A 19,236-nucleotide genomic window follows, 5' to 3' on the forward strand; every position below is an offset into this window, starting at 1 on the left:
AGTGGGGAAAGCTTTCTTGGAAAGTTGTGTGTCATGGGAAAACAACTCAAGGTAAAAGTCCCTGTCCACAGAGTGGCCTGGGTGTCCGATTCCTGTGAGCTCATCTCTTGCTCCGCTCCCCTGCTCACTCTCCTCTGCTCTCTCTTCCTCCCTGGGGTACACAAATGTGTCCGGAATGCTTCCACCCTTGGGCCTTTGCATGGCTGCTTCTCTCCTTAGGTTCCAGCTAGAGGCAGGAGCATTCCTTACCTCTTAATTAAATCTTCATTCCAATGTCTAACGCCGTCTCAGTGAGACCTACACCGACCACAAAAGAAACACCACAACTCCCCTCCTCCCACCCCAATTCTTCTCATTGTTTTATATTTTTTTCATAGCAGTTTTTCATAATCAACTTTCCATATGCTTAAAATTAATTGAAGTATTTTTACATTGATTGTCTGCCTTACTAAAATGTAAACACGCTGAGGTCAGAGATTTTGTCTGACTTGTTCATTGACATTATCTCAGTGCCTAGAACAAGATCTGGCACATGGCTGGTGCCCAGTAATTTTTTTTTTTAATTCATGATGAAAACGGAAGGGAAAAAAAGGAGGAAGAAACTAATCCTAGACTGAGGAAAAATATTTTCTAATTTTCGATTTTAATTAGCATTCCCAGTGCTTTGACAGGAGCATAATGTTGCACACTAGAAAGGTCTCAACATCTAATTATATTTAAATTATAACTGTTAGCTTTGAGTTTTAATAACATCATTTGCCTTTGATTCTACTGTAACCAGCTCCAAATAGAATAGAAGTTGAAACACTATAAACAGAGAACCTCAACTATGTGTATTAAAAAGTGTTCAATATTGAGAACTCTAAAAATATGTTGGTTTCTAAAAATTAGCTAATTATGCAAAGTGTCTATTTACATGTTTGGCTATATACTAACAATATTCTTTAATTCATAAGGCTTGCCTCTTGATATCTAGTTGAAGTATCTGAAGCTCTGATATCTAGCAATTAAAATTATAGTGGAAGCAACTGGTATAGACAAAGCAGATTCTGTCACACTTGATCACCTCTTTCCATATCATGCTCAGTCACCCTTAATGAGGAAAGATGGAAAATGTCTACTGCTTCTTAAAGTGAGAATTTTCCCAAATTGGAGTTCTAAACTTAAGAAAGTAGTTCTTCATTGGGTAAACATAGTAATTGACTTTTATAGCCTTTTTGAAAATACATATGTATGTATCCTTTTTAAATCTAGAAAGAAATGCATTACATATGAATGAATGAATAAGCAATGAGTCTGCTGTGTTTCTTTCCATAGGCATCCAAAATAACAGTATGCAATCATGTCAGGAGCACCAAATAGTCAAGTACTATTTTCAGAACAAATGTTACAAAGTATTATTTTAATCTGGCAATGTCTCACTGCCTTTTAGCTGTGCAAAACTATACTCTGCCATCTCCTCCACATTCCATTATCCAGCATCCTAAATCCTGACCCAAGTCATTGAAATGTATGGATAATCAACATGAAGCAGAGCATTTTTAGAAGAGCATATGGAATCTCGAACAGTTTTCAGTGCATATTAACGGTGTTTACGTTATTATTTATTAGGGTGTGCATTAGAGTCAAATGTTATACTTGAGGTTATCACTACTTCAGAAGGATTTGGAAAGCAAGTTTAGAGGAAATTACAATATTAAATAAGAGATAGAAAATAAGATCTAGAAGGAAAATTTATTGAAACACACTATTTGTTGAAATAACTAAGTGAAAATCCTCTGGAATCCAGGGATCCTTGTCTTCTCAATCCTTGTCATATGGCCACTGCCATCAAAGAATAATTTTATCTCATTAATGGCAACTCAAGAAACCTGGCATGCAGTCACTGATAGACAGTGACAGCTTCTGAGGCTGTACACCAGGACAATGCCGTAGTGGAAGAACCACAACCATCACAGTTAACTTTTCCTGGCTGGAGGGAAAAAAAAATGAAGCTCTGTTAAATAATATTCCTTGCTATTTTATTCAGATATAATCCAAGTCAAGTTTTTCCTCTAAAATATAAACTGCAAACAATAATCCATGAAACAGAGGTGAAGCTCTATCCTTCAACTTCTGTGTTATAGTGTTTTATCTCTCTTATAGGAAACCCAGGTCCCGATTAGATCCAGCATTCTTCAATCTTAATGGAGTAATTTGTGACTCAAAGGAAGCCTAAAGTAAATGTTCTCAAGTGGATGTGATCTCACCCTCTAGGGCACCGTTTGTCTAACCCATGGTCCATGGGCTGCATATGGCCCAGGACAGCTTTGAAAGTGGCCCATCACAAATGCATAAACTTTCTTAAAACAAATTTGTAAACTTTCTTAAATTATGAGGTTATTTTTTGAGATTTTTTTTTAGCTCATCAGCTATTGTTAGTGTTAGTGTATTTTATGTGTGGCCCAAGACAATTCTTCTCCCAGTGTAGCCCAGGGAAGCCAAAAGGTTGGACACCTCTGCTAGCCTAGGGGATATTTGGCACTCTCTGTAGACATTTTTGGAGATGTTCTGGGTGGGGGCAGAGGTGTGCTTCTGACATCTAGTGGGTACAGGCCAGGGATGCTGCTAAACATCCTTACTGCAGAAGATAGCCTCCTACAACAAAGAATTATCCAGCCCAAAATGCCAACAGTACCGCAGTTAAGAAATCCCAGACTAAAGGTTCTAGCAATATTCAACAAGCAGTTCAGTCACTTAGGAAATAATTCCCACAGCTGCTCCTCTCTGTGCACCTTGTATTAGAGTAATCATGAGGGTAATGGAGCAGTAGATGAACTTACCTCTATGTTTGGAATCTCAGCGCTTTACATGCAGTGTTTAGTATAAGCAATGAGGGGCAGTCAACTCGCCCTTCTCTAAACTAAATTTATTATTTTATTTTGAAAGATTTAGACTTCATAAAGCTTAAATATTTTACTGAGATTTCCAGGTTTTTTTTTCCAAAAGAGAACTCTTACCTTGTGAAGCTGTCATTTGATAAGACTAGGACATCAGTAAAACTTTAATGTTGACACCAATTAGCCATAACCTGAAAATTGGGTATTTCACAAGGGCCAAATTCAGCCATAGTTCTGGGCTCTGGTTTCTATTAATACTCAAATCAAATATAGTCATTAGAACTTGAGAATCAATAATAGATTCTAGCTTCTTATCATTGACTTCTTTGATAAGTAATTTTGCTGAGAATATATTTGAGTTTAAATTAACAACCATTTCCTATATCCTGTATAGTGATTAATTAACTAATCTGGGCATTAAAAGTCAAGACTTTTAATCTCAGCTTTACTGCTTGTTGTGTGACCTTGGTAAAAAAAAAATCAATTAAACCAATATTCGCCTCTTATTTAAGATGTGGATAATACTTAAAATCCCTGTGAGCAGTGAGATAAATATTGGTGTGATAATTAACGTATAAATTGCCAAATAGATTGCAGATATCAAGACTAACTCCCGTCATCTGTGATGAGTTCACATGTGCTTGAAACTTACCATGGATTGAAGTTTCCAGAGCTTGAGAGACTTTTCTCCAGGTATCCATTGGTAGCAAGTGGTGAAACTAGAATGACTATTTAAGTCTTCTGACAATGAATCCAAGGCTTTTTGTGTATAGTATTCTGCTCCTTCAAATCTATACCATCCAAAAATTTGCAAGCATGCTTTCTCAGCATGTCTAAATGTGCCATGATTATTTGCAGACAAACATTGAAAGAAAATTATTTGGAATGCCATGTCGATTACAAAGTATTTAGAAATAATTTGTGTATTTTGTTGACTTCCTACTCTCACATATTAATTACTCTTTATATATGTGCATATATTATATATTATAATATGTTTTATATTTATTATTGCATTTATTATATGTTATCTCCCCCACAGGAGCACCTCCTCATGAGTTCCTCAGTGTTCCAAGACTCTCTTGTCTTGAGGCTGGTTGCTCTTCAACATCCTTTGTTTTATTGATTTATTAATTTATTGGCTTAATGATTTTAGAGAGGGGATCTCACTTTGTCATCCAGGCTGGAACAAGGTCCTCTACTTTGAACTTCTACTATGCAATTCTCCCCACGCATTTCAAGAAATTCCCATTTTCTAACTATTGGTGCACTCTCACCCTTCAAAGTCTATCTTCTCAGCCCTAGGAGTACATAACTCAGATTCACATCTGAGTCATTAGAATAATCTTTTGTGGGTTCCAACAAGACAGAGCAGAGGAGGCTTCCGTACTCTAAGTAGCACAGAACATTTCAAGGTAAGCATGAGCACTGCCAGGGTCTCTGAGGGTTCCCTACAGTGTAGTAGCACATCTGCCACAGTGCTGAGTGTCCAGTGGGGTAGCTGTTAAATTACACACACATCCTGCATGCCCATTTTATCCCAATGTATGAGTCCTCAGAGAAAGTGGTCTAAACTGTCAATCGAGTCTAATTAGTAAGTGAAAAATTCTGTGAAAATTGGGACAAATAAGGTAACCATGAATCCTGGCCGGGCGCGGTGGCTCATGCCTGTAATTCCAGCACTTTGGGAGGCCGAGGTGGGTGGATCACGAGGTCAGGAGATTGAGACCATCCTGGCTAACACAGTGAAACCCTGTCTCTACTAAAAATACAAAAAATTATCCTGGTGTGGTGGCGCACGCCTGTAGACCCAGCTGCTTAGGAGGCTGAGGCAGGAGAATCGCTTGAACCTGTGAGGTGGAGGTTGCAGTGAGCCAAGATCGTGCCACTGCACTCCAGCCTGGGCCACAGAGTGAGACTCCATCTCAAAAACAAACAAACAAACAAATAAAAACAAAAACCATGAATACTGGCTTTCCCTGTCAGGGTGAATGTTTTTTGCCTGTGCCTTCATAGATAACTTTAGTGGATCACTGGGAGAGCCTGTGTCAAGAGTAGCCAACTAAGGCACAATTCTAAAAAAGGCAAGACTATCTTCTGTAGTTTTTAGGATCATTGTCTTTAATACTTTTGTTGTCATTGGAAATTACACATTATGTTATAAACTGATTAAGCATTGAATACATTATCATGTACTTAATAAGAGCTACTTCTGATCATATGTTATTACTGGTGGCCTTTGTGAAACCTGCAAATTTTTGCCTCTGTGTTTTATTCTATTCTGTATCTGGTTCCTAGACCTTTATTAACACCCAGTATAGACTGAATAAAAACATTTTCACTTGATATAATTTTAATAACCTAATTTATACTTGTTTCTTTCATACATATTCATATGAAGACCACATAACCCCCAGAAAAATGGAATTTATGCTATGAATTGATTAGCGTATCAAGCACTTGCATCAGATGCATACAAAATGCATGTTCTTCAATATGTACAGCTTCTAAATCCCACCTGTTACTTTAACAGTCTCAAAAAATAAAACAGCAATGGCAATATGATAGTTAATTTTTAAGTTTTACACATTAAAACATCTGTAAAAAGTAAGGAAAACTTATCATCTAAGATTAACTTATTATCTTATTTCTTTTATATGTAAAACCCTTGAATTTAAATCTTGCTTTCAAGAAGACAAGGAGAAGAAAGAACTATTAGATAATATGAAAAGCACGTGACTACCTCCCATTAGAGAGTTTCTTTCACAAAAATTAAGAAAAGGGTCAGAAGAGCAAAATTATGCTATTCTTATCATGGATAGCATACCTTAAGAGTAGAGAAGATTGGGAGGGGACGAGTGTTTACTATTCAAAGTAAAAGCCATCATGTTGCTGCAGAGCGTGTTTTAACTTTGCTTTGTGATTTGAGCATTTTACCAGGTTGTAAGAGTTGAAAAGCTCTGAGTCTCATTCAGTCATTTAAAAGGAAGTGAAGGGAAGGAACTGTTTAATGCCAAGTCTAACTGTCCTAGCGTTTGTATTAAGATGGAGCTACCCAAAGTTCTCTAAAGTATGAGATCTTAGCGGTGCAAGAAAAAAAATCAGACTTCATTTTGCATTCTACTAGTCTCTCCTTTTGGATTATTCTTTACACCTTTGAAACGTCCAAGTCACTCAGGGATAGCTATTTGTAAGCTGCCACTATGAGATGACATTTAAAATGAATGAAAAAGATATAGACAACATCCTCTCTAAATCAACGAAATCAACCTTGGCTTGAAAGCTGGTGTGGAAATGCTTATTTTCTGTCCCATTCTTCTGTGCATATGACATTCTGGAAATTATACATTCTGTTTTACAGAACTAAATATTTATTACCAGAGGAAAATAGATTATTAATTACAGCCAAAGGCTGCTTTGATTAAATATACAATTAATTAGCTATGCTAAGCTCATCTATCCCAGAGCTCCTAATATTTTCAGCCCGATGATTCTTCTAGTACTTTTAATTAAAATTGTTCTAAAAAGCCACAAGTTAGCTGCATGTGCACTTAAACTGAAGTTATCTCTGCAGTGTTTCACTGCTTTCCGTATGCCATGTAATTAATCTTTAGTGATTAAATGTACATAAAATCATCGGAGATGCAAAGTAATTTGTGCAGACATGGAACAATGGAGAGCTTTTACTGGGCCTTGGCAGGATTGTTTTATCTGCTGAAAATTATTTCAAAAGCATACAGATGTTAATTGTTTGAAGGAAGTAAATGTACAAAACTGTGCCCTTCTCCCCCACTCTTCCAAATGAAGCTAAATAAAATCAACAGTATTAGTATAGAAAAATGTTGTGGCAATTTAAATTTAAGGATGTGATGACTCTATTTGGTGGAGATGCATCCACTTTGTTGCCCTGTCGTGTTTGCTTGCTGAGGCAACCATAGTGTCATGTAAAACATGGTTTTCAGAAAGTGCCGCCCCAACTATTACTGCCTCGTTGTACACGCATGCTCTCAGATAGACCTGAAACCTTCAGTTGGTTACAACTCTCCACACACTCCAGCTGCTGTCTTGGGGAAATCCTGTTTGAATCACTCATAGTGATTGTGTCCATGAAGGTAAAAGCAGGTAAGAACCCAGGTGGTCTTTTTCACTTGGAACTTTGTCCTATCTTATCTCAGGGGGCTGCCGAATTTTTGTAAGGCAGCAACAGCTTTACCACAAAGGTGGCCTAGGCTGGAAAATTGGCAGGCACTAAGTCACCTCCTTTCTGAGCTTTTCCTGATTCACTTATATTAAAAAAATAATGGGGGGGATTCTCTTTACCGAAGTTTTAAGCTGTGTCAAGAATAGCGCTTATTCATGCATATGCATACATTATTATACATTTTTGGAACTGAGATAATCCTTGGAGAGCATTTTGTCTAACCTGTTCTTTTCATAGAAACATTTTTTTTTTCACTTTGCAGCTGGAGTTTTCTTGTCCTGGGAACATAAGTTAGTACAATTTTCCACATAGTTATGAATGGGGATCAGGCAGTTGATTCACCACTTAATTGTAATCTTATGAACTACTTATTGTATTTACTAAAAGGAAATAGGAGAATAAACTTCCAACCAATCATCTTGTTCAAGTTTTAGAGCTTCTATGCTAAATATTTTATTGATGTTTAAAAATAATTAATATGAATGTATAGAAAAATCCTGGGTATTTTTTCACATGGTGTCATCTTCAGCAAGTTGCTTAACTTATTTAGTTTTTTAATCTATAGGATGAATATAATAATTTCTGCACCTCTAGTGGCAGATAGTACAAAGCAGCATGTGTGACACAAATAGTAAGCACTCGACAAATTTTTGTTACTGTTGTGGTTATTATTATCTATTTTAAGGTGCACTTAGAGACGACCATGTCAATGAAATTACCGGGGCAAATTCCAACTATTCTACAGAAAATAGCATCAGTTGCTATTTTAAGTGCACTTACTTTATTTATTTTTTTTTTTTGCCTTAGGCAGCAATCTACGTTTCATTAGTATAGAACAAAATATTTCTTTTCTAAATCCATGAATTTGAGAAAGTTAAGGGCATGGTGTTGGGAAGGTTATGGGCACCAAGTTCAGGTGGTTTTACTTGCGGATGTAGAAGCTTGTGAATTTCCCTTAGGGCTGGGCCTTTCTACTGTGATTTCATGTCATCGACTGAACTCAACAAATGTCAAACTGCATTCAAATGGCAGAATTGATTGTTGAAAGTGATTTAAGCCTCCTCCTTCTCCTAGGAAACTGGTTGCTTGTTCAAATTTTGTCCTGTCCTTTCAAACTGATGTGAAATACCATTCATTGCATAGGCACTAAGTTAAAAATGCTGGTATTGAAAGGGACAGTTGTATGTCATACAAGTTCTACTTTCTTATGTTAATGTCCATGTTGCACAACTTCTATATATTCTCTTTGGTAACATACCTTTCTAAGTTTATATCCTACACAAAGGTATAATGATGCAGGTGGAGGACCTTAGAAAGCATAAGTGTGTATGTTTGTTTGTGCGTGTGTGTGTGTGTGCGAAAAAGAAAGAGAAACAGAGAGAGAGAGACTGAATGTGTTTATGGTGAAACAGTTACCCAATTGGCTAGGTGGGTAATAACTAGAAAAGTTGAGTTTCAGAATATTGGAAGAAGTGAATTTTGATATCTAAAATAACCTCTGAAAATGTAAGTCTTCAAGGGATGGGTAGCATCTACTTGGAATGCCTTTATATACTTAAAATTCAACCTCTACAGCTTGTATTTCTGCACAGTGTGGATTAATTGATGGGAATAGATACCGAGGCTAGGCTGTTATAGAAAATCTGCCGGTCTGAATCCATAGGTCCCAATGAAATCCATGTGAATGGCAGCATCAGGATACCATTTTATAGCTCTCTTCATCCTCCTCCTATTGGACTATCCACACTGTCCCTGTCTTGACCCAAGTACCCATCATTTTTCCCACTAATTTCCTAAATGGTTTCCCTGCCTCCATTCAGTTATGTCTCACCACAGCCTTCCAAGTTTTATACCCCTAAACCTAAATGAGGCCACACTACTTTTCAGATGAAAGGCATTTTTTAAAAATCCTTTACCATGACCCATGGAAGACATTAGGATCTACGTTAAAGCTGTCTTTCTCTACAACCTCTTCCCCAAGACTCAGTCACCCCAGACCTCTCATGGTCCCCAGAGGACTTACTCTTTCATGCTTCAACCCTGGGGTTCCTCTCCTTTCTCCCATCTGTGCAGTTTATAAAGTTCTTCATCTCATCAGACCCACCTCAAACGTCAAAGTCCTGGAGTCATATCCCAATAGCCAAGGCATAGTTAGCCGTCTGTGCTCTTGCAGAGCTGTTAATACCTTCCTTTCAGCTTTTATGATTTGGTTACAATTATAGATGTATATGTTGTTTTCCCAGATTGTGACAGCAGGTGTCTTTCCTTGCTCAGCCTGTTACACTCATTTACACTCAGCTTCCACAACTTTCAATTGGGGATAAAATACTTACCTCCCATGACTGTTCTTGGATGTGATTGAGATAATATAGGCCAAGGGCTTGGCTCAGCTCCTGGTACTCTGTGAGTGCTCACTCAGTGAGAACTACTATTAATGTCACTGTCACTGCCAGGAATGTAATGCATATCCCCAGAGAGTAGCCTCATCTCTGTCACTCAAGAGTTACCCAGGAAGGAAGGAGGGAGGGAAGGAAATGTTATGGATCACCATCGTAGCACTGTGCCGGCTGCCCTAGCTTTGTTTTTATTTGATCCTATCTGCAACTCTGAGTGGATGTTATTATCCCCTTTTCCACATGAAGAAGTAGAGGCTCAGAGAGTTTCAGTAACTTACTCAAAGTCACACAGCTAGTCCCCAAAACTGTGTTTAGGCCCAGTTCTGAGTGATTCCCACATTGATGCTCTTTTCTGCTACAACAATGAATGGCAGGGCATTGAGGGGTTTAAGAGCAGAGCAGCCCTGACCTTTGCTTGCCACTCAGAAATCATTTGTATAATACATTTAAGTCAAAGGAATAATGTGGACAACTGGGCTACAGAATGGAGCTGGGAAGTGAATGTAATGCAGTTTGCATTGTGAACACTGGTGATCTTAGTGACAAGTGCAATCATATTTGTTTAAACATGGTTCTTGATAAAGAAATATATGAAAGAGTATTTAACACATAATTATTTTCAAGTATGTGCCAAGCACATTTTTAGGCCCTGAAACTACAGCACTAAACACAATTGCCAGTTTCTTATGATTCAGTGCGTTTTGTACAGAAGCGTTTAAATAGTGAAGTGTTATGTTGCTCTCAGATAGGGTACAATGAACCTCTGGTGAAGATACTTTACCATCTTCTTTCTTGTTATGACAGACGCCCTGTTGTAAATAATTCACTGTCTCCTATTCCTTTATGTGGTACAATTTACTTCTTTTATTTAACAAATAGGTATTTTCTAGCTCGTGCTAGTATGGCTAAGCTGCAAGGTTGATTTCTACATCCTTTTATGCTCTCATCACAAAGATGAGACAAAAAAGATCTTGTCCAAGGGCTAAGAGCACATTTCCTCTTGTTCAATGGATATGAAAGATGAATAGCTCTGTCCAAATCCTCAGTTGTTGATGTTGTTTGCAGGATTTTTTTTTTAAGAAACCTGAGTTGTTTAATGATAATGACATTTTTTTCCCAATGAAATAATTTGAGTTTATTTCAAGTGTTTACTGTATATATGCCTTATGCCTTTATATCCTTAGACCTGTTACAGAAAATTTTGTCTACATCTGAATTCCTTGTTATGTTTTAAATACTTGGATCTGATATGTCAGAACTCAGTGAATAGGTTTGTTAATAATCACCTACATCAGTTTAGTATTATGTTAGGAAGTAAAAGGTCAGTAAGTAGTTGTTATCCAACCATTTCATCAGTGGGATCTTCTCCAAAGATTTGAGTCATTTTTCACTGTGTATAGAGTCACTCGAGATATAAAAAGTCTTTTTGTGGTAATGAAAGAACTCCCACAATTAGCCAGGAGGCAGCCATCTATCTTTTTAAATAACTCAGCTTGGAGAGCAGGATGTCAGGTGATATTCAGCAGATGAATTGTTATGACAAAGATAAAGTTGGTGACACAGATCTGTGTTTTTTGCTTGTAGGGATATGTGTGTGTGTGTGTGCATGTGCACACAGAGAAAAAAAGACATTCATAGCAGAGTAGGAATTTGTTTTTCTAGAGATATGCAACAGAAACAAACTCTACAGGAAGCTGTTCATCTATCAATTCCTTATAATTATTTGTGAACTCTAAATGATTACAGCATGAATCTATTTTTAACTAATAATAAATATAACAATATGTTGAAACATTTTATTTTTTTCAGTTTCAGACATCAAAAAATTATAAGAATAAAAATAATAATTTTAAGTTCCAAGAATAGTGTAAAAATTCTCAAATATCGTCCACCTAGGCTCCCCAAATTTTAACATTAATTAACACTTTACATTTGCTTTAGATTCTCAATCTCTTTCTCTCTCTCTCTCTCTCTCTCTCTGTCTCTTTCTCTCTCTCTCTTATCAAGTCATAAATGTTAACATCACCAATAACAGACAAATAAACATTACATGCCTCCTGATAAGATAGGCTGAAAAGGACACACCACCACTTCTGGACATTCCTGCTCAAAATACATAAATATATAACCTGAGTCTAATCAAGACAAACATTAGACAAACCCAAATGGAGGGATTGTCATAGTTTGCTTTCTGCTGCTATAACAGAATACCACAGGCTGGGCAATTTATAATTTTTAAAAATGTCTTTCTCACAGTTCTCGAGGGTGTTAAGTTCAATATCAAGGTGCCAGCATCTGGCAAAGGCCTTCTTTCTGTGTCATAACATGGTGGAAGGCACCACATGGCAAGAGAGAATGCCAGAGAGGAAAAGGGATGGGAAGGAGAGCAAACACATTGTTTTATCAGGAACCCACTCATGTGATAATAGCATTAATCCATCCATGAGTGCAGAGCTCTTATAAACTAATCACCTCTTAACGTTTTCATGTCTCAACACTGTTGCATTGGGGATTAAGTTTCTAACATGTGAACTTTGAGGGACACATTCAAATCATAGCAGGGATATTGTACAAAATAACTGTACACATCAAACAACTATATAAATACTTTAAACTTATTCTATGATCTCAATAAAAGTTATATTTTAAATCTCCCTTAAAAATGTGTAAATTTGCTAAATCTGACAAACTCATAATCGCATTTTAGATGCAACTACTTTTGATAGTAAAGTTAATTTGCAAAGATAATGAATTTTAGCTCTTGCCACATTTTTGTTAAAATCAGAAGAGTTTCATGCTTAATTATATCAGTCAGGGTCCCAGAAGAAAACCAATAGCATAATCAAAGCATTAAATTGAAGAAAGTTTAATGATGGAACAACTTACAAATGCATGAGCAGAGTTAAGATAAAGAACCTAGGGAATAGCAAGAGAGAGAGACGTTCTTACTACCTATAGACCTGGAGAGGGAAAGTGAGTCAGGATTGTGAGCAGAGCCAAGCAAGAGCTAGAGTCTTGGGGACTGGCTAAAGACCTGTAATACTCTCTAACCATTGACTTAACCAAACAAAAAAACAGTAGAGATCCTGGGTGAGGCAGGGTTGCCAAGACACAGAGCTGGGTACAAACAGCAGATTGTGGATCTGAAAGACAAACCAAAGACAACCAACTCATGTGCCAAAAAGCAGAGACTTCCATTTCTTTCATTAAGGTGAGGGGAAATAAACTTATTTATAAAGAGGTTAATAAAACTATGTTGTGTGCATTTTAGTTTGTTTTCCTCAGTAAGAACCAGAACATATCATAACACATTTCTTAATTATAGGAAAAATTCATATAAATATACACTCTTCAAAGGTGTTAAATGCTTTGATGGGAAAGCTTAAAAGAGAAGTGTGACAGTGGGAACAAGGAAAGGAAGAGAAAATACAAAACAAGGAAAAGATAATGAAAGGAAAAAGCAATTGTGACAGATACATCCTCAAGATTACCTATAACCAAAATTATTCATTGGTTCAGGAACAGTTTGGATAAGCTCACAAATAATGGATCCATAACCTCTTCATATGAAAAATTAAAAATGAGTCTTGCTTGCATTTGAGAATGTCTTACCATCAAAGTGCTCTGTAGAAGGGATCAGAAACAACATACTGGACTATTGTCGTGACCTCAGTGTCACAATCTATTAACTAAATGTAATAATAGGCTTTTAAAATAGCTCATTGGGGTGCTGGGAGTCCTCAATTCAACACTGTTACATATGTAAGCATTTTTCAATGCGTTCAATTATCTTAGGTTGCAAATGGGTGTTGTGTTAAATCAGATTGGTAGAGGCAAATCCCAAAATGTCACAAGTTATAGGTTAGGCAACAGTCTTTATTAAGGAAACACACAAGTCAGGAATCAGCAAGACACAGTCAAGCACGGGACCAGAAAGTGTGGGCATGCGGTGGATCTGTATTTCAAACAGAAACGCAGAAATCACCCGTCTTCTGTATCGCACAGGCTGGGAGCTGGAGACCGGAGCTGTTTCTATTCGGCCATCTTGGCTCCACCCCCGCGTTGGATCTGTATTTCAACAGAGGGATCCCACCCTATTGTTGTTCTCTCTTCTAGGGAACATTGTCAGTAAGGGAACAGACTACTGGAGGTTCAGGCTGCCTGGGTTAGGGATCACTTATTTTCATTTGTCTGAGAAAGCCAGCTGCCTGGCAAAGTCCCTGGGGATTTTGGAGCTAAGGGAAGCTGCAACACCCCATACCCAGGGAAATGAAGCTCCCAGTCTCTCACTGTCCAGATAGACAAGCAGAAGAAGCCCCAGGATCACTTTAGGATAAGTCTGCTCATTGTGTCACATGGAATAATCACCATATTCTCTTCCAAAAATCCAATTATAGGACTGTCCAAAGCAGAACACTGGACTAAATGGACTTCGGGGTTGATACGATCTAACATTTCCTATGTACTTAGGTTCTGAAATTATACGAAGAACACAAACCTACATATCGCTGTTTGTTTCGTTCGTTGATAACCTTTTTTTAAAGGTCGAAGTTAATGTTAGTCAGGTTTCCTTCATACAATTTTGCAGATTCCTATTATGTGACTTCTTTTTATTATAAATGTTTTACACTTTGCTATATTCCATTAATATAACAATGTTCAAATAGAGTCAATCATACCAAAGTTTTGGAAAAAAAAAAACAGTGAGCTGAAATTTCTTAAAATCAATTTGAAGATTGTATATGACAAGTGTTTTGGTGAATATAGGGTTCAGATTATCTGAAATTCCTTCTCTACCAAACATTTTAGCAGCAATTTAAATATTGTTTCTTCCTTCTGTAAAATGTTACTAGATTGTGCTTTGGCAACACCTCCCTAACTATCGAATAGAGAATTTACTCTGCTTCACTTAGGGACTTCAGTCAAAATTAATTCCACAGTCACTAGTGAGGGTGGGAGATCTTGTAGACTAACTAGGTACACGATCGTGTCCAACCAGAATCATAATACGCAAGTATTTTATACTTATCCTCAATTTCAAATTCGGTTATATCAATTGTCCATAATCCTTGGAATTCTATGCTTCTTTTATGGCGCATTCTTAAATTTATTCTCCCTTGAAAGCCACAGATGCTTAGAAGCCCTTATTTCTCATAAGAGGCCTGGAGGTTTGGAAACCCTCATCATTCTCAAACAGCTGACTCTAGAAATGTTTTCTCACCAGAGCGACTGAGTTATTCATGCACTTGTTAGCACTTCAAAAGAAAATCCAAAAAGGCTGTTTGTTTTCTGATATCCAAGAAAATTTTGCATGTGGTTGGATTTGGAGGAATAATCAAAGGGAAACAGCTCAAATCCAAGCTGAGGCCACTAGGCACTCTCGGGAAGTTATTGAAGAGTGGCCCAGATTTTGCAGTATATCCAAAAGGGTAGATTATTCATTAAACAGAAGCTTCATCAAACATTACTATGATATGGTTTACATATGAAAAGCCCTCTTCTTTACTTAACATTCACAAGTTGCTTATGGATTAATTAGCCCATCTGCCACAAGAAATGTATTCGCACATCTTTTACATTGATCACTGAAAAGTGATTGCGTTTTCTTTATCCACTTAAGATTATGCTATCAATATAATGGGAAATAATAACTTTTTAGAAACAGGATAATTATTTTTGTATCTAAAAATTTACATGTGTTTATTACAAGCCATCACTTGAATATATAATCTTTAAGGATATTTGTCTGTGCTGATCTGAATTGATAAGTGCAGGGATGAGGCGAAGACCTTCTCAGAAAATGGTTTCCTATGATCAATTTTTCTTGTAGTTTCCTATCATCTGTTTACCTGTTAATTCATTTGAATATATATCTTATAACTGCTTCGAGTTTCATATGATTAAGAATGATTGAGACTACTCTCTCCACTTTTTTTCTAATCCTACATTTAGTTTGTCTCGGGACAACCACATGTCACTGTTTATCCTAGAATTTCTCTCATTGGCATCATCCTTTCCTCTTTTTTTGCTGTTGCCAATTCTGATAACCTCTTCTTGCATAATGTGTCTGCTTTTTCACTTGACGTCAAGTCCGGTGGCTTAATCATCATTTCAGAATCCAATCTTCCCACCCTGGGACTACTAGCCTCTTATCAAATATCAATCGCAGGAATCTTTTCAGTTGTACGCTAGTTGCCCGGTTACAATGGAACCAAATCAGTCTGGGCCACAGCTATCAAAATGCCAGAAGTTATGGCAATAGAGGAAATTATTGCATATACTACTCCCGTTTGTTATGACACCCTATCCTCTCAATCATTCGATTTAACAACCCTTTTGGAAAAAGGCTCTTTTCCTATGGTATGCTTAAATCAAATTGCTCTTTCTTAAAATCCTTCTGCATGCAAACTCAAACCCCATAACACATGGGTATTTTTTTCAGTAAGCAAGTTACCTTGCACCCTCTTCCCTCGGTTTTGCTCCTAACCATATTCATATTTTCTCCTGAAAATCAACTCATCTGTATTCCTCTAGCAAAAGATCTTCCCACCTTTTACTGGACACCAAGAAATATTGGGTATCTACCCTTAACTGCCTATTTTAAATGGGACTCCTTTAATGGATGGTTTCTTCATCTTTAGTCTCATCTCACAAAACAATGAAAAACTATATGTCATCCGTACAAGACTAAATTTAAGATTGAGACAAAGGAGTAAGAGAGAAGAGGAGAAAAGGGAAGGCGGGATGGAGAGAGAGAATATAGTGGTAAAGAAATAGAATAATAAGTAAGGATATGGCAATATGAAACACCAAATATCTGTTATTGGTTTAAAAACTAATCACTTGAAAAAAAAAGGAAGTTTTGCTATTGTTAACAAACTTCTCCTAGAGGATTAACTGTAGATATTCTTCCCATGTAATTCTTCTCTCTAGCTGCAACTGATGATAACTGAGCAGAGCAATTGCCAGAAAATCCCAATTAAGCTATTCTTTTCTTGTGAAAGGCATAATATATAAAATGGTGACCTTTTGATGGGCTAACGGTATGTTGATGAACTTCAAGTGAAGTGAAAAAAATGTGTTTAGTATCATCAATGCTTGCATTTTCTAAGGGATCATGTGTAGCAGTAGAGCATTTAAAGGTCATAGACTTCTTTACTTTGAGAGATATTAAATAGCTTATGAAAATAGAGGTCAGCTGCATGATAACTGGAAGAAAAGAGCATTCCCCAATAGGGAAGTAAGATCTTGAGATTACATTGACTGTCCTTTTTTTAAGATTGTATTTGATTGTTCTTAGAGAAAATAATGAAATTTGCATATAAATTTCATGATAAATAAATGAATATATAGGTCATATAATAAATAGCCATTGATCTTGACATATGAACACTAATATTGTTTGCATATACTAAGCACTACAATAATGATTTCACAGCCTAAAATACTTTTCAATAATTTTTATATTTCCTCAAAAAAAGTATCCTCTTCTGGATTTTGCGAAAACAATCCTACTTAGCTTATAGTAACACAGATAAATAATCATTATCAGTAGGAATCTCACTTTTTAAAAATCTTTGTTGCTTCAAAGATCACTAAAGCAAACAAACATTCTGAACACCAGGACTAGATTAATATGTAAGGCTGAGGAAAAATGAGCCTTGTCTTGTCTTGGGGACAAAATAGATGAATGGCATTTATCTGTCTACTACCTATTGACACACTTTGTGCATTAGTAGAATTTAATGTATGACTGGAAGAAACCCTGGTCACGAATTTTTCGCTTTACGTTCAGATATTGCATAAAGTTGTCTCAAAAAAGTGGTCTTATTTCACTCTACCACTATCAGGGATTCCTCTTGATGCAAGGCTTATAGGAAAAGATAACATGTTGACCCAGTTCCAGTAGATATATTAAATAGTTGATAAGGCCAGGAGTGGTGGCTCATGCCTGCAATCCCAGCACTTTGGGAGGCTGAGGAGGGTAGATCATGAGGTCAGGAGTTAGAGACCATCCTGGCCAACATAGTGGAACGCTGTCTCTACTGAATATACAAAAATTAGCCTGGCATGGTGGCATGCGCCTGTAATCCCAGCTAGTTGGGAGGCTGAGGCAGGAGAATCATTGAACCTGGGAGGCGGAGGTTATGGTGAGCTGAGATCAAGCCACAGTACTCCAGCCTGGGCAACAGAGTGAGACTCCATCTCAAAAAATAAAAAATAAAAATAAATAAATAAATAGTTGATAACAGACTGTGTGACTGAGATTTCTTTTCAGAGAGGGAAGGGTGTGGGATCCTGCAGGAACAGATCTTCACTAAACTGAGGGTACATCGTGAAGCAGGAAGGCTGAGGAAAAAAGAGCAATTTTTACCTACTGCATCAATTCTCACAGAGCAGTCTTACCTACCACTTGATTATCTTCCACAATCTGGAATGTATAAATACTGACCACAATATGAAACATAGGGGATGATATTATTCAATGAAAGGGGCTAGATTTTATGTTGTGCTTTTTCATTCTGGGATTTCTTATATCATCTGCTGTCTACATATCCTCAGGGGAGACAGTAGTGGCCCCGGCCTGAGCACCTGTCATACAGCAGAAGCTAAAGGAATGAGTGTAATCATGTCCATAGGTGTCTCATGTCTACATACCCTCATGCGCCCCAAGTCAGATATTCCAAGGTGTATCAGTGAAAACTCAGGGATAATTTTTCAAGTTTAGTTCATGGAAAAAAGAATCACACAGAGAATGCATAGATTAGTGAATGCGTTCACACTGGTAAACACCCAGTCAAATCTCCACCTTGGGTTTCTTACTAGTGATTCAAGAGCAAGAACTGAATTGGGACATATTTTGCTGGTGAAGAAGCTTAATTGCTCATTTTTTGAAGGCACATTAACTCTTTTAGGGCCCATTGAGTAAATTAGCTCCTCCAGGTCATTAAGCCTGACTGTACATGACGTGATGATTTCTACCTGGCATTGTATCGTTTACCCCAAAACGCCCCACACTTGCTCTGAGCACACACATATTCCTTGTCTACTCAGGGAGAGAGAATGTGCTCATTTGAATGTCAGCAGTTTCTCTACAGCTGCAACTCAGTGACTTCTTTTGCTTCTTTTTTAGGCACCCAGGGATCTCTAAGGGTTTGCTGGTGCGTAACAGTTAATCAGTGCCTCACCAACAGGCGGGTGGCTTAGTTAGCTGTCTAGAAATGGTATAATTTCAGGGATATTGGGCACAGTATTGTGCCACCAGATAGCTCTTCATATCTGCAAAAACCAGCATTATTGATTCATCTGGGGCAAGAGTCATAAAGCTGTTTCAGGATTCTAGAGTCCTTTATTAAAACACAACTTCCGCTAAAAGGCTGTGTTATCAGGACTCATTTTAGGGGAATAAATTGACAACTATTTGAAAGCGTTCTGTTTTGCTTCCCACAAGGTTGTTAGGGAAAGTGTGTAGGTGTTTTGGGAGCCACAGAGGTTGGGAAACATTTCTGGCCCTTGGGTAGCTGGCATAGGAGAGTCCCACAAAAAGAATAATTTTTCTCTCCCAAATGCCAATGGTTTCTGCCCCTGTTGAGAAGCAATGACTGAGGACAAAAGGAGACTTCACCTCTTTCTCTGTAATGTCCGGGGCTACCTTGGAGAGTCATGAATTGGTATAAATTAAAACAAGTGAGTATCCACAGGGACATAACATACCCATTCAGAGGAATTTTAGAGCATTGCTTCTTTCCGTGAATATAAA

At 37.3% G+C, this 19,236-nt stretch overlaps 1 protein-coding gene across 1 annotated transcript in view; it reads left to right on the forward strand.

Annotated features, from left to right (window-relative positions):
- PDZRN4 (PDZ domain containing ring finger 4) overlaps nt 1-19,236 on the forward strand; it is a 138,540-nt gene that overhangs the window by 49,464 nt on the left and 69,840 nt on the right. The gene's annotated exons all lie outside the window — the stretch shown is intronic.

The sequence above is a fragment of the Nomascus leucogenys genome, chromosome 11, assembly GCF_006542625.1.
Source record: "Nomascus leucogenys isolate Asia chromosome 11, Asia_NLE_v1, whole genome shotgun sequence".
NCBI lineage: Eukaryota > Metazoa > Chordata > Mammalia > Primates > Hylobatidae > Nomascus > Nomascus leucogenys.